Here is a 16,397-nt window from a genome sequence, read left to right on the forward strand (position 1 = left end):
ATTCTGCGGAAGGTCAATGGTGCTTCCATTGGTTTTGCCACTAGGCGATCCATTGCAGCCCTAGAATGAAGCATAACCCGCTGAATGCATTCAGGGTGTTCTGCGGTGGGAAAGGTCAGAGGGGGTGATAGTTGGTGAGCGTGCACAGCACCTCAGAATGACACCACTGCCTAGCAGGGGGACCGGTGGAGACACTATTTTCAGCCAATGCCCCTCTGTCTGAACGAGTCTGCCTTGTGTCATCCCGGTAAGAGATCAGGCTAACAGGCTTCCAATGAAAAAAGCAGACATCACACTGAAGCATGGTGCACCGTGCATGTCCACAATCATCGGCTCCAAAGAGAAGACGTTCAGGAACAGGATTTAGTATGGCAAAAGAACACATCATCCTAATTCCTATGTACAGGATAAAAAGCCCACAATTGAGGAAAAATATCACATGGAGATGCCTGGGATCGAACCTGTGGCCTCATACTTCCCAAGTATGTGCTCTACCACTGAGTTACATCCCCACTGCCAGCAAGGAACTGTGAAATCTACCAGATGCTGGCTGGCTGCTTGGGACTAACAGCGCCCAGAACTGACGGTAACTGTCGAATTGGAGTTTCCAAATGGCAGACTTCATTTTAGAGCCACCTGTGTCTGGTTGTCCATAGAAACATGCAGAAAGGCTGCCCCCCCATGCAATTCCCCTGACCAACTAATGAAAAATATCAATATGTTCAAGACTTTTGCTTTTAGAAGCCAGAGATAGGCCCCAGCAGCAGAGCTGGTAGGATATTCCAGCTCAAAACTAACAAGTTACAGAACCTGATCGACTTAGGTTGACAACAGAGGCACATCTGTGGCCACATCCAGTGAAAACAAATTATTTTTAAAGCTAGGCATCATATGCTACAAAGGTACAATGGTGGAGCTATACATTCGGAACCAAAACAATCGACTGAAAAGAAACGCAAGGCAATGCCAATACTTTCACGATTCTGCACCGTTAAAACTGTGGTGTGATGTTTCTCTCTGTGCATTTCTATTTGTAGTGATTGTGAAGGCATACAGGATGTTGACACTGGCAGGGACGTAAACCTCAGTGATATATTATAGGCAGGTTTGCCATACGGGCACCAGCGTTTTCTCAGACAAATAGATATGAATGTCGATGATCCTATAATCATGGCCCGAGTTGCAGTGTGAAATACAAAATAACCGGGACAAAATCACACTGATGTTTATGCAAATGGAGATGCCGGGGATTGAACCCGGGACCTCATACATGCGAAGCATGCGCTCTACCACTGAGCTACATCCCCTCGGTGTGCAGTGGGCCTGTCCTGCAGACATCTTTTCCTGGGAGAATTCTTCCGGTCAAAATATGCTGCCAACTGAAGCACTAGCAAAAGACCAGGGAAAACGGGAGCAAGACTGGAAAAGCACATGGTCAGCTGAAGCAGTGTGCATTATGCTTCTCCATAAGAGATGACTTCCAGGGGAAGTATTCCACCAGAGGATTACCGTGCTCAAAGAGCCATCTCGTGGACAGAGACCATATGACAGTCAAAAAAAGGGAAACAATTGGAGATGCCAGGGATTGGACCCAGGGCCTCATCCATGCAAAGCAAGTGCTCTACCACTGAGCTACATCCCCTCGGTATGCAGTGTGTCTGTCCCGCAGACATAATTTTCAGGGAGAACTCTTCTGGTCAAAACATTCTGCCGAGTGAAGCACTAGCAAAAGAGCAGGGAAAACTGGAGCAAGAATGGAAAACCTCATGGTCACACTGAAGCAGTGTGCATTTTGCTTCTCCATAAGAGATGACTTCCAGGGGAAGATTTCCACCAGAGGATTACTGTGCTCAAAGGGCCATCTAGTGGATAGAGATCATATGACAGTCAAAAGAGAAACAAGTGGAAATGCCCCAGGTCCTCATACATGCAAAGCATGCGCTCTACCACTGAGCTACATCCCCGCTGAGAGGACGCTTCCTCATCACACCTAAAAGCTTCAGGAGGGAGTGGGCTAAGTAAGGAAAGGGGTTTGCAGTAGTGCATATGAAAAAACATGACAACTGCCAAATTACATCTTACTACTTACAATGACAAAGTTAAAGCGCCAGGTCGATCTCATCACGTTGGTGCCTGAGACATCACATAATGTGACACAGCCATCTCGGATAGATGCCCCAGATTTGAGAAGTGTAGTTATGGAGAAAAAATAAATACATATATATATATATATATATATGTATGTCTTCAAACACCAAAAATGAGATAGCACCATTTCGCGCAGGAATTCCTCCAGCCGAAAGCCCACATATGTTGCTAGATAGACTGACACCTCTTTCGGATGTCCTTCTGTATTTGCTGGCTAGTGGAAAGCAACGTGGACCCACCACTCTATAGCTCTGCCGTCATGAGTGTCCCTAGCACACTCGGCAGATGTCGCTTCTCTAGGCAGACAAGCAGTGGAATTCTGCGGAAGGTCAATGGTGCTTCCATTGGTTTTGCCACTAGGCGATCCATTGCAGCCCTAGAATGAAGCATAACCCGCTGAATGCATTCAGGGTGTTCTGCGGTGGGAAAGGTCAGAGGGGGTGATAGTTGGTGAGCGTGCACAGCACCTCAGAATGACACCACTGCCTAGCAGGGGGACCGGTGGAGACACTATTTTCAGCCAATGCCCCTCTGTCTGAACGAGTCTGCCTTGTGTCATCCCGGTAAGAGATCAGGCTAACAGGCTTCCAATGAAAAAAGCAGACATCACACTGAAGCATGGTGCACCGTGCATGTCCACAATCATCGGCTCCAAAGAGAAGACGTTCAGGAACAGGATTTAGTATGGCAAAAGAACACATCATCCTAATTCCTATGTACAGGATAAAAAGCCCACAATTGAGGAAAAATATCACGTGGAGATGCCTGGGATCGAACCTGTGGCCTCATACTTCCCAAGTATGTGCTCTACCACTGAGTTACATCCCCACTGCCAGCAAGGAACTGTGAAATCTACCAGATGCTGGCTGGCTGCTTGGGACTAACAGCGCCCAGAACTGACGGTAACTGTCGAATTGGAGTTTCCAAATGGCAGACTTCATTTTAGAGCCACCTGTGTCTGGTTGTCCATAGAAACATGCAGAAAGGCTGCCCCCCCATGCAATTCCCCTGACCAACTAATGAAAAATATCAATATGTTCAAGACTTTTGCTTTTAGAAGCCAGAGATAGGCCCCAGCAGCAGAGCTGGTAGGATATTCCAGCTCAAAACTAACAAGTTACAGAACCTGATCGACTTAGGTTGACAACAGAGGCACATCTGTGGCCACATCCAGTGAAAACAAATTATTTTTAAAGCTAGGCATCATATGCTACAAAGGTACAATGGTGGAGCTATACATTCGGAACCAAAACAATCGACTGAAAAGAAACGCAAGGCAATGCCAATACTTTCACGATTCTGCACCGTTAAAACTGTGGTGTGATGTTTCTCTCTGTGCATTTCTATTTGTAGTGATTGTGAAGGCATACAGGATGTTGACACTGGCAGGGACGTAAACCTCAGTGATATATTATAGGCAGGTTTGCCATACGGGCACCAGCGTTTTCTCAGACAAATAGATATGAATGTCGATGATCCTATAATCATGGCCCGAGTTGCAGTGTGAAATACAAAATAACCGGGACAAAATCACACTGATGTTTATGCAAATGGAGATGCCGGGGATTGAACCCGGGACCTCATACATGCGAAGCATGCGCTCTACCACTGAGCTACATCCCCTCGGTGTGCAGTGGGCCTGTCCTGCAGACATCTTTTCCTGGGAGAATTCTTCCGGTCAAAATATGCTGCCAACTGAAGCACTAGCAAAAGACCAGGGAAAACGGGAGCAAGACTGGAAAAGCACATGGTCAGCTGAAGCAGTGTGCATTATGCTTCTCCATAAGAGATGACTTCCAGGGGAAGTATTCCACCAGAGGATTACCGTGCTCAAAGAGCCATCTCGTGGACAGAGACCATATGACAGTCAAAAAAAGGGAAACAATTGGAGATGCCAGGGATTGGACCCAGGGCCTCATCCATGCAAAGCAAGTGCTCTACCACTGAGCTACATCCCCTCGGTATGCAGTGTGTCTGTCCCGCAGACATAATTTTCAGGGAGAACTCTTCTGGTCAAAACATTCTGCCGAGTGAAGCACTAGCAAAAGAGCAGGGAAAACTGGAGCAAGAATGGAAAACCTCATGGTCACACTGAAGCAGTGTGCATTTTGCTTCTCCATAAGAGATGACTTCCAGGGGAAGATTTCCACCAGAGGATTACTGTGCTCAAAGGGCCATCTAGTGGATAGAGATCATATGACAGTCAAAAAGAGAAACAAGTGGAAATGCCCCAGGTCCTCATACATGCAAAGCATGCGCTCTACCACTGAGCTACATCCCCGCTGAGAGGACGCTTCCTCATCACACCTAAAAGCTTCAGGAGGGAGTGGGCTAAGTAAGGAAAGGGGTTTGCAGTAGTGCATATGAAAAAACATGACAACTGCCAAATTACATCTTACTACTTACAATGACAAAGTTAAAGCGCCAGGTCGATCTCATCACGTTGGTGCCTGAGACATCACATAATGTGACACAGCCATCTCGGATAGATGCCCCAGATTTGAGAAGTGTAGTTATGGAGAAAAAATAAATACATATATATATATATATATATATGTATGTCTTCAAACACCAAAAATGAGATAGCACCATTTCGCGCAGGAATTCCTCCAGCCGAAAGCCCACATATGTTGCTAGATCGACTGACACCTCTTTCGGATGTCCTTCTGTATTTGCTGGCTAGTGGAAAGCAACGTGGACCCACCACTCTATAGCTCTGCCGTCATGAGTGTCCCTAGCACACTCGGCAGATGTCGCTTCTCTAGGCAGACAAGCAGTGGAATTCTGCGGAAGGTCAATGGTGCTTCCATTGGTTTTGCCACTAGGCGATCCATTGCAGCCCTAGAATGAAGCATAACCCGCTGAATGCATTCAGGGTGTTCTGCGGTGGGAAAGGTCAGAGGGGGTGATAGTTGGTGAGCGTGCACAGCACCTCAGAATGACACCACTGCCTAGCAGGGGGACCGGTGGAGACACTATTTTCAGCCAATGCCCCTCTGTCTGAACGAGTCTGCCTTGTGTCATCCCGGTAAGAGATCAGGCTAACAGGCTTCCAATGAAAAAAGCAGACATCACACTGAAGCATGGTGCACCGTGCATGTCCACAAACATCGGCTCCAAAGAGAAGACGTTCAGGAACAGGATTTAGTATGGCAAAAGAACACATCATCCTAATTCCTATGTACAGGATAAAAAGCCCACAATTGAGGAAAAATATCACATGGAGATGCCTGGGATCGAACCTGTGGCCTCATACTTCCCAAGTATGTGCTCTACCACTGAGTTACATCCCCACTGCCAGCAAGGAACTGTGAAATCTACCAGATGCTGGCTGGCTGCTTGGGACTAACAGCGCCCAGAACTGACGGTAACTGTCGAATTGGAGTTTCCAAATGGCAGACTTCATTTTAGAGCCACCTGTGTCTGGTTGTCCATAGAAACATGCAGAAAGGCTGCCCCCCCATGCAATTCCCCTGACCAACTAATGAAAAATATCAATATGTTCAAGACTTTTGCTTTTAGAAGCCAGAGATAGGCCCCAGCAGCAGAGCTGGTAGGATATTCCAGCTCAAAACTAACAAGTTACAGAACCTGATCGACTTAGGTTGACAACAGAGGCACATCTGTGGCCACATCCAGTGAAAACAAATTATTTTTAAAGCTAGGCATCATATGCTACAAAGGTACAATGGTGGAGCTATACATTCGGAACCAAAACAATCGACTGAAAAGAAACGCAAGGCAATGCCAATACTTTCACGATTCTGCACCGTTAAAACTGTGGTGTGATGTTTCTCTCTGTGCATTTCTATTTGTAGTGATTGTGAAGGCATACAGGATGTTGACACTGGCAGGGACGTAAACCTCAGTGATATATTATAGGCAGGTTTGCCATACGGGCACCAGCGTTTTCTCAGACAAATAGATATGAATGTCGATGATCCTATAATCATGGCCCGAGTTGCAGTGTGAAATACAAAATAACCGGGACAAAATCACACTGATGTTTATGCAAATGGAGATGCCGGGGATTGAACCCGGGACCTCATACATGCGAAGCATGCGCTCTACCACTGAGCTACATCCCCTCGGTGTGCAGTGGGCCTGTCCTGCAGACATCTTTTCCTGGGAGAATTCTTCCGGTCAAAATATGCTGCCAACTGAAGCACTAGCAAAAGACCAGGGAAAACGGGAGCAAGACTGGAAAAGCACATGGTCAGCTGAAGCAGTGTGCATTATGCTTCTCCATAAGAGATGACTTCCAGGGGAAGTATTCCACCAGAGGATTACCGTGCTCAAAGAGCCATCTCGTGGACAGAGACCATATGACAGTCAAAAAAAGGGAAACAATTGGAGATGCCAGGGATTGGACCCAGGGCCTCATCCATGCAAAGCAAGTGCTCTACCACTGAGCTACATCCCCTCGGTATGCAGTGTGTCTGTCCCGCAGACATAATTTTCAGGGAGAACTCTTCTGGTCAAAACATTCTGCCGAGTGAAGCACTAGCAAAAGAGCAGGGAAAACTGGAGCAAGAATGGAAAACCTCATGGTCACACTGAAGCAGTGTGCATTTTGCTTCTCCATAAGAGATGACTTCCAGGGGAAGATTTCCACCAGAGGATTACTGTGCTCAAAGGGCCATCTAGTGGATAGAGATCATATGACAGTCAAAAAGAGAAACAAGTGGAAATGCCCCAGGTCCTCATACATGCAAAGCATGCGCTCTACCACTGAGCTACATCCCCGCTGAGAGGACGCTTCCTCATCACACCTAAAAGCTTCAGGAGGGAGTGGGCTAAGTAAGGAAAGGGGTTTGCAGTAGTGCATATGAAAAAACATGACAACTGCCAAATTACATCTTACTACTTACAATGACAAAGTTAAAGCGCCAGGTCGATCTCATCACGTTGGTGCCTGAGACATCACATAATGTGACACAGCCATCTCGGATAGATGCCCCAGATTTGAGAAGTGTAGTTATGGAGAAAAAATAAATACATATATATATATATATATATATATATGTATGTCTTCAAACACCAAAAATGAGATAGCACCATTTCGCGCAGGAATTCCTCCAGCCGAAAGCCCACATATGTTGCTAGATAGACTGACACCTCTTTCGGATGTCCTTCTGTATTTGCTGGCTAGTGGAAAGCAACGTGGACCCACCACTCTATAGCTCTGCCGTCATGAGTGTCCCTAGCACACTCGGCAGATGTCGCTTCTCTAGGCAGACAAGCAGTGGAATTCTGCGGAAGGTCAATGGTGCTTCCATTGGTTTTGCCACTAGGCGATCCATTGCAGCCCTAGAATGAAGCATAACCCGCTGAATGCATTCAGGGTGTTCTGCGGTGGGAAAGGTCAGAGGGGGTGATAGTTGGTGAGCGTGCACAGCACCTCAGAATGACACCACTGCCTAGCAGGGGGACCGGTGGAGACACTATTTTCAGCCAATGCCCCTCTGTCTGAACGAGTCTGCCTTGTGTCATCCCGGTAAGAGATCAGGCTAACAGGCTTCCAATGAAAAAAGCAGACATCACACTGAAGCATGGTGCACCGTGCATGTCCACAATCATCGGCTCCAAAGAGAAGACGTTCAGGAACAGGATTTAGTATGGCAAAAGAACACATCATCCTAATTCCTATGTACAGGATAAAAAGCCCACAATTGAGGAAAAATATCACATGGAGATGCCTGGGATCGAACCTGTGGCCTCATACTTCCCAAGTATGTGCTCTACCACTGAGTTACATCCCCACTGCCAGCAAGGAACTGTGAAATCTACCAGATGCTGGCTGGCTGCTTGGGACTAACAGCGCCCAGAACTGACGGTAACTGTCGAATTGGAGTTTCCAAATGGCAGACTTCATTTTAGAGCCACCTGTGTCTGGTTGTCCATAGAAACATGCAGAAAGGCTGCCCCCCCATGCAATTCCCCTGACCAACTAATGAAAAATATCAATATGTTCAAGACTTTTGCTTTTAGAAGCCAGAGATAGGCCCCAGCAGCAGAGCTGGTAGGATATTCCAGCTCAAAACTAACAAGTTACAGAACCTGATCGACTTAGGTTGACAACAGAGGCACATCTGTGGCCACATCCAGTGAAAACAAATTATTTTTAAAGCTAGGCATCATATGCTACAAAGGTACAATGGTGGAGCTATACATTCGGAACCAAAACAATCGACTGAAAAGAAACGCAAGGCAATGCCAATACTTTCACGATTCTGCAACGTTAAAACTGTGGTGTGATGTTTCTCTCTGTGCATTTCTATTTGTAGTGATTGTGAAGGCATACAGGATGTTGACACTGGCAGGGACGTAAACCTCAGTGATATATTATAGGCAGGTTTGCCATACGGGCACCAGCGTTTTCTCAGACAAATAGATATGAATGTCGATGATCCTATAATCATGGCCCGAGTTGCAGTGTGAAATACAAAATAACCGGGACAAAATCACACTGATGTTTATGCAAATGGAGATGCCGGGGATTGAACCCGGGACCTCATACATGCGAAGCATGCGCTCTACCACTGAGCTACATCCCCTCGGTGTGCAGTGGGCCTGTCCTGCAGACATCTTTTCCTGGGAGAATTCTTCCGGTCAAAATATGCTGCCAACTGAAGCACTAGCAAAAGACCAGGGAAAACGGGAGCAAGACTGGAAAAGCACATGGTCAGCTGAAGCAGTGTGCATTATGCTTCTCCATAAGAGATGACTTCCAGGGGAAGTATTCCACCAGAGGATTACCGTGCTCAAAGAGCCATCTCGTGGACAGAGACCATATGACAGTCAAAAAAAGGGAAACAATTGGAGATGCCAGGGATTGGACCCAGGGCCTCATCCATGCAAAGCAAGTGCTCTACCACTGAGCTACATCCCCTCGGTATGCAGTGTGTCTGTCCCGCAGACATAATTTTCAGGGAGAACTCTTCTGGTCAAAACATTCTGCCGAGTGAAGCACTAGCAAAAGAGCAGGGAAAACTGGAGCAAGAATGGAAAACCTCATGGTCACACTGAAGCAGTGTGCATTTTGCTTCTCCATAAGAGATGACTTCCAGGGGAAGATTTCCACCAGAGGATTACTGTGCTCAAAGGGCCATCTAGTGGATAGAGATCATATGACAGTCAAAAAGAGAAACAAGTGGAAATGCCCCAGGTCCTCATACATGCAAAGCATGCGCTCTACCACTGAGCTACATCCCCGCTGAGAGGACGCTTCCTCATCACACCTAAAAGCTTCAGGAGGGAGTGGGCTAAGTAAGGAAAGGGGTTTGCAGTAGTGCATATGAAAAAACATGACAACTGCCAAATTACATCTTACTACTTACAATGACAAAGTTAAAGCGCCAGGTCGATCTCATCACGTTGGTGCCTGAGACATCACATAATGTGACACAGCCATCTCGGATAGATGCCCCAGATTTGAGAAGTGTAGTTATGGAGAAAAAATAAATACATATATATATATATATATATATGTATGTCTTCAAACACCAAAAATGAGATAGCACCATTTCGCGCAGGAATTCCTCCAGCCGAAAGCCCACATATGTTGCTAGATAGACTGACACCTCTTTCGGATGTCCTTCTGTATTTGCTGGCTAGTGGAAAGCAACGTGGACCCACCACTCTATAGCTCTGCCGTCATGAGTGTCCCTAGCACACTCGGCAGATGTCGCTTCTCTAGGCAGACAAGCAGTGGAATTCTGCGGAAGGTCAATGGTGCTTCCATTGGTTTTGCCACTAGGCGATCCATTGCAGCCCTAGAATGAAGCATAACCCGCTGAATGCATTCAGGGTGTTCTGCGGTGGGAAAGGTCAGAGGGGGTGATAGTTGGTGAGCGTGCACAGCACCTCAGAATGACACCACTGCCTAGCAGGGGGACCGGTGGAGACACTATTTTCAGCCAATGCCCCTCTGTCTGAACGAGTCTGCCTTGTGTCATCCCGGTAAGAGATCAGGCTAACAGGCTTCCAATGAAAAAAGCAGACATCACACTGAAGCATGGTGCACCGTGCATGTCCACAAACATCGGCTCCAAAGAGAAGACGTTCAGGAACAGGATTTAGTATGGCAAAAGAACACATCATCCTAATTCCTATGTACAGGATAAAAAGCCCACAATTGAGGAAAAATATCACATGGAGATGCCTGGGATCGAACCTGTGGCCTCATACTTCCCAAGTATGTGCTCTACCACTGAGTTACATCCCCACTGCCAGCAAGGAACTGTGAAATCTACCAGATGCTGGCTGGCTGCTTGGGACTAACAGCGCCCAGAACTGACGGTAACTGTCGAATTGGAGTTTCCAAATGGCAGACTTCATTTTAGAGCCACCTGTGTCTGGTTGTCCATAGAAACATGCAGAAAGGCTGCCCCCCCATGCAATTCCCCTGACCAACTAATGAAAAATATCAATATGTTCAAGACTTTTGCTTTTAAAAGCCAGAGATAGGCCCCAGCAGCAGAGCTGGTAGGATATTCCAGCTCAAAACTAACAAGTTACAGAACCTGATCGACTTAGGTTGACAACAGAGGCACATCTGTGGCCACATCCAGTGAAAACAAATTATTTTTAAAGCTAGGCATCATATGCTACAAAGGTACAATGGTGGAGCTATACATTCGGAACCAAAACAATCGACTGAAAAGAAACGCAAGGCAATGCCAATACTTTCACGATTCTGCACCGTTAAAACTGTGGTGTGATGTTTCTCTCTGTGCATTTCTATTTGTAGTGATTGTGAAGGCATACAGGATGTTGACACTGGCAGGGACGTAAACCTCAGTGATATATTATAGGCAGGTTTGCCATACGGGCACCAGCGTTTTCTCAGACAAATAGATATGAATGTCGATGATCCTATAATCATGGCCCGAGTTGCAGTGTGAAATACAAAATAACCGGGACAAAATCACACTGATGTTTATGCAAATGGAGATGCCGGGGATTGAACCCGGGACCTCATACATGCGAAGCATGCGCTCTACCACTGTGCTACATCCACTCGGTGTGCAGTGGGCCTGTCCTGCAGACATCTTTTCCTGGGAGAATTCTTCCGGTCAAAATATGCTGCCAACTGAAGCACTAGCAAAAGACCAGGGAAAACGGGAGCAAGACTGGAAAAGCACATGGTCAGCTGAAGCAGTGTGCATTATGCTTCTCCATAAGAGATGACTTCCAGGGGAAGTATTCCACCAGAGGATTACCGTGCTCAAAGAGCCATCTCGTGGACAGAGACCATATGACAGTCAAAAAAAGGGAAACAATTGGAGATGCCAGGGATTGGACCCAGGGCCTCATCCATGCAAAGCAAGTGCTCTACCACTGAGCTACATCCCCTCGGTATGCAGTGTGTCTGTCCCGCAGACATAATTTTCAGGGAGAACTCTTCTGGTCAAAACATTCTGCCGAGTGAAGCACTAGCAAAAGAGCAGGGAAAACTGGAGCAAGAATGGAAAACCTCATGGTCACACTGAAGCAGTGTGCATTTTGCTTCTCCATAAGAGATGACTTCCAGGGGAAGATTTCCACCAGAGGATTACTGTGCTCAAAGGGCCATCTAGTGGATAGAGATCATATGACAGTCAAAAAGAGAAACAAGTGGAAATGCCCCAGGTCCTCATACATGCAAAGCATGCGCTCTACCACTGAGCTACATCCCCGCTGAGAGGACGCTTCCTCATCACACCTAAAAGCTTCAGGAGGGAGTGGGCTAAGTAAGGAAAGGGGTTTGCAGTAGTGCATATGAAAAAACATGACAACTGCCAAATTACATCTTACTACTTACAATGACAAAGTTAAAGCGCCAGGTCGATCTCATCACGTTGGTGCCTGAGACATCACATAATGTGACACAGCCATCTCGGATAGATGCCCCAGATTTGAGAAGTGTAGTTATGGAGAAAAAATAAATACATATATATATATATATATATATGTATGTCTTCAAACACCAAAAATGAGATAGCACCATTTCGCGCAGGAATTCCTCCAGCCGAAAGCCCACATATGTTGCTAGATAGACTGACACCTCTTTCGGATGTCCTTCTGTATTTGCTGGCTAGTGGAAAGCAACGTGGACCCACCACTCTATAGCTCTGCCGTCATGAGTGTCCCTAGCACACTCGGCAGATGTCGCTTCTCTAGGCAGACAAGCAGTGGAATTCTGCGGAAGGTCAATGGTGCTTCCATTGGTTTTGCCACTAGGCGATCCATTGCAGCCCTAGAATGAAGCATAACCCGCTGAATGCATTCAGGGTGTTCTGCGGTGGGAAAGGTCAGAGGGGGTGATAGTTGGTGAGCGTGCACAGCACCTCAGAATGACACCACTGCCTAGCAGGGGGACCGGTGGAGACACTATTTTCAGCCAATGCCCCTCTGTCTGAACGAGTCTGCCTTGTGTCATCCCGGTAAGAGATCAGGCTAACAGGCTTCCAATGAAAAAAGCAGACATCACACTGAAGCATGGTGCACCGTGCATGTCCACAATCATCGGCTCCAAAGAGAAGACGTTCAGGAACAGGATTTAGTATGGCAAAAGAACACATCATCCTAATTCCTATGTACAGGATAAAAAGCCCACAATTGAGGAAAAATATCACATGGAGATGCCTGGGATCGAACCTGTGGCCTCATACTTCCCAAGTATGTGCTCTACCACTGAGTTACATCCCCACTGCCAGCAAGGAACTGTGAAATCTACCAGATGCTGGCTGGCTGCTTGGGACTAACAGCGCCCAGAACTGACGGTAACTGTCGAATTGGAGTTTCCAAATGGCAGACTTCATTTTAGAGCCACCTGTGTCTGGTTGTCCATAGAAACATGCAGAAAGGCTGCCCCCCCATGCAATTCCCCTGACCAACTAATGAAAAATATCAATATGTTCAAGACTTTTGCTTTTAGAAGCCAGAGATAGGCCCCAGCAGCAGAGCTGGTAGGATATTCCAGCTCAAAACTAACAAGTTACAGAACCTGATCGACTTAGGTTGACAACAGAGGCACATCTGTGGCCACATCCAGTGAAAACAAATTATTTTTAAAGCTAGGCATCATATGCTACAAAGGTACAATGGTGGAGCTATACATTCGGAACCAAAACAATCGACTGAAAAGAAACGCAAGGCAATGCCAATACTTTCACGATTCTGCAACGTTAAAACTGTGGTGTGATGTTTCTCTCTGTGCATTTCTATTTGTAGTGATTGTGAAGGCATACAGGATGTTGACACTGGCAGGGACGTAAACCTCAGTGATATATTATAGGCAGGTTTGCCATACGGGCACCAGCGTTTTCTCAGACAAATAGATATGAATGTCGATGATCCTATAATCATGGCCCGAGTTGCAGTGTGAAATACAAAATAACCGGGACAAAATCACACTGATGTTTATGCAAATGGAGATGCCGGGGATTGAACCCGGGACCTCATACATGCGAAGCATGCGCTCTACCACTGAGCTACATCCCCTCGGTGTGCAGTGGGCCTGTCCTGCAGACATCTTTTCCTGGGAGAATTCTTCCGGTCAAAATATGCTGCCAACTGAAGCACTAGCAAAAGACCAGGGAAAACGGGAGCAAGACTGGAAAAGCACATGGTCAGCTGAAGCAGTGTGCATTATGCTTCTCCATAAGAGATGACTTCCAGGGGAAGTATTCCACCAGAGGATTACCGTGCTCAAAGAGCCATCTCGTGGACAGAGACCATATGACAGTCAAAAAAAGGGAAACAATTGGAGATGCCAGGGATTGGACCCAGGGCCTCATCCATGCAAAGCAAGTGCTCTACCACTGAGCTACATCCCCTCGGTATGCAGTGTGTCTGTCCCGCAGACATAATTTTCAGGGAGAACTCTTCTGGTCAAAACATTCTGCCGAGTGAAGCACTAGCAAAAGAGCAGGGAAAACTGGAGCAAGAATGGAAAACCTCATGGTCACACTGAAGCAGTGTGCATTTTGCTTCTCCATAAGAGATGACTTCCAGGGGAAGATTTCCACCAGAGGATTACTGTGCTCAAAGGGCCATCTAGTGGATAGAGATCATATGACAGTCAAAAAGAGAAACAAGTGGAAATGCCCCAGGTCCTCATACATGCAAAGCATGCGCTCTACCACTGAGCTACATCCCCGCTGAGAGGACGCTTCCTCATCACACCTAAAAGCTTCAGGAGGGAGTGGGCTAAGTAAGGAAAGGGGTTTGCAGTAGTGCATATGAAAAAACATGACAACTGCCAAATTACATCTTACTACTTACAATGACAAAGTTAAAGCGCCAGGTCGATCTCATCACGTTGGTGCCTGAGACATCACATAATGTGACACAGCCATCTCGGATAGATGCCCCAGATTTGAGAAGTGTAGTTATGGAGAAAAAATAAATACATATATATATATATATATATATGTATGTCTTCAAACACCAAAAATGAGATAGCACCATTTCGCGCAGGAATTCCTCCAGCCGAAAGCCCACATATGTTGCTAGATAGACTGACACCTCTTTCGGATGTCCTTCTGTATTTGCTGGCTAGTGGAAAGCAACGTGGACCCACCACTCTATAGCTCTGCCGTCATGAGTGTCCCTAGCACACTCGGCAGATGTCGCTTCTCTAGGCAGACAAGCAGTGGAATTCTGCGGAAGGTCAATGGTGCTTCCATTGGTTTTGCCACTAGGCGATCCATTGCAGCCCTAGAATGAAGCATAACCCGCTGAATGCATTCAGGGTGTTCTGCGGTGGGAAAGGTCAGAGGGGGTGATAGTTGGTGAGCGTGCACAGCACCTCAGAATGACACCACTGCCTAGCAGGGGGACCGGTGGAGACACTATTTTCAGCCAATGCCCCTCTGTCTGAACGAGTCTGCCTTGTGTCATCCCGGTAAGAGATCAGGCTAACAGGCTTCCAATGAAAAAAGCAGACATCACACTGAAGCATGGTGCACCGTGCATGTCCACAATCATCGGCTCCAAAGAGAAGACGTTCAGGAACAGGATTTAGTATGGCAAAAGAACACATCATCCTAATTCCTATGTACAGGATAAAAAGCCCACAATTGAGGAAAAATATCACATGGAGATGCCTGGGATCGAACCTGTGGCCTCATACTTCCCAAGTATGTGCTCTACCACTGAGTTACATCCCCACTGCCAGCAAGGAACTGTGAAATCTACCAGATGCTGGCTGGCTGCTTGGGACTAACAGCGCCCAGAACTGACGGTAACTGTCGAATTGGAGTTTCCAAATGGCAGACTTCATTTTAGAGCCACCTGTGTCTGGTTGTCCATAGAAACATGCAGAAAGGCTGCCCCCCCATGCAATTCCCCTGACCAACTAATGAAAAATATCAATATGTTCAAGACTTTTGCTTTTAGAAGCCAGAGATAGGCCCCAGCAGCAGAGCTGGTAGGATATTCCAGCTCAAAACTAACAAGTTACAGAACCTGATCGACTTAGGTTGACAACAGAGGCACATCTGTGGCCACATCCAGTGAAAACAAATTATTTTTAAAGCTAGGCATCATATGCTACAAAGGTACAATGGTGGAGCTATACATTCGGAACCAAAACAATCGACTGAAAAGAAACGCAAGGCAATGCCAATACTTTCACGATTCTGCACCGTTAAAACTGTGGTGTGATGTTTCTCTCTGTGCATTTCTATTTGTAGTGATTGTGAAGGCATACAGGATGTTGACACTGGCAGGGACGTAAACCTCAGTGATATATTATAGGCAGGTTTGCCATACGGGCACCAGCGTTTTCTCAGACAAATAGATATGAATGTCGATGATCCTATAATCATGGCCCGAGTTGCAGTGTGAAATACAAAATAACCGGGACAAAATCACACTGATGTTTATGCAAATGGAGATGCCGGGGATTGAACCCGGGACCTCATACATGCGAAGCATGCGCTCTACCACTGAGCTACATCCCCTCGGTGTGCAGTGGGCCTGTCCTGCAGACATCTTTTCCTGGGAGAATTCTTCCGGTCAAAATATGCTGCCAACTGAAGCACTAGCAAAAGACCAGGGAAAACGGGAGCAAGACTGGAAAAGCACATGGTCAGCTGAAGCAGTGTGCATTATGCTTCTCCATAAGAGATGACTTCCAGGGGAAGTATTCCACCAGAGGATTACCGTGCTCAAAGAGCCATCTCGTGGACAGAGACCATATGACAGTCAAAAAAAGGGAAACAATTGGAGATGCCAGGGATTGGACCCAGGGCCTCATC

General features: G+C 46.6%; 7 non-coding genes across 7 annotated transcripts; all 7 read right to left on the reverse strand.

The window, feature by feature from the left end:
* Positions 1 to 1,235: 1,235 nt before the first annotated feature.
* On the reverse strand, positions 1,236 to 1,307 carry TRNAA-CGC (transfer RNA alanine (anticodon CGC)). The gene has a single exon. It is a non-coding gene; the product is annotated as a tRNA-Ala (tRNA).
* Positions 1,308 to 3,699: 2,392 nt separating this feature from the next.
* On the reverse strand, positions 3,700 to 3,771 carry TRNAA-CGC (transfer RNA alanine (anticodon CGC)). Its single transcript has one exon. It is a non-coding gene; the product is annotated as a tRNA-Ala (tRNA).
* A 2,393-nt stretch (positions 3,772 to 6,164) lies between these two features.
* On the reverse strand, positions 6,165 to 6,236 carry TRNAA-CGC (transfer RNA alanine (anticodon CGC)). The gene has a single exon. It is a non-coding gene; the product is annotated as a tRNA-Ala (tRNA).
* Positions 6,237 to 8,633: 2,397 nt separating this feature from the next.
* TRNAA-CGC (transfer RNA alanine (anticodon CGC)) lies at positions 8,634 to 8,705 on the reverse strand. Its single transcript has one exon. It is a non-coding gene; the product is annotated as a tRNA-Ala (tRNA).
* Positions 8,706 to 11,098: 2,393 nt separating this feature from the next.
* Positions 11,099 to 11,170, reverse strand: TRNAA-CGC (transfer RNA alanine (anticodon CGC)). Its single transcript has one exon. It is a non-coding gene; the product is annotated as a tRNA-Ala (tRNA).
* Positions 11,171 to 13,563: 2,393 nt separating this feature from the next.
* TRNAA-CGC (transfer RNA alanine (anticodon CGC)) lies at positions 13,564 to 13,635 on the reverse strand. The gene has a single exon. It is a non-coding gene; the product is annotated as a tRNA-Ala (tRNA).
* Positions 13,636 to 16,028: 2,393 nt separating this feature from the next.
* On the reverse strand, positions 16,029 to 16,100 carry TRNAA-CGC (transfer RNA alanine (anticodon CGC)). Its single transcript has one exon. It is a non-coding gene; the product is annotated as a tRNA-Ala (tRNA).
* Positions 16,101 to 16,397: the final 297 nt, after the last annotated feature.

Source organism: Ambystoma mexicanum, assembly GCF_040938575.1.
Source record: "Ambystoma mexicanum isolate Mex_15411 chromosome 12 unlocalized genomic scaffold, UKY_AmexF1_1 Mex_chr12_unloc.1, whole genome shotgun sequence".
In the NCBI taxonomy this organism is placed as follows: domain Eukaryota; kingdom Metazoa; phylum Chordata; class Amphibia; order Caudata; family Ambystomatidae; genus Ambystoma; species Ambystoma mexicanum.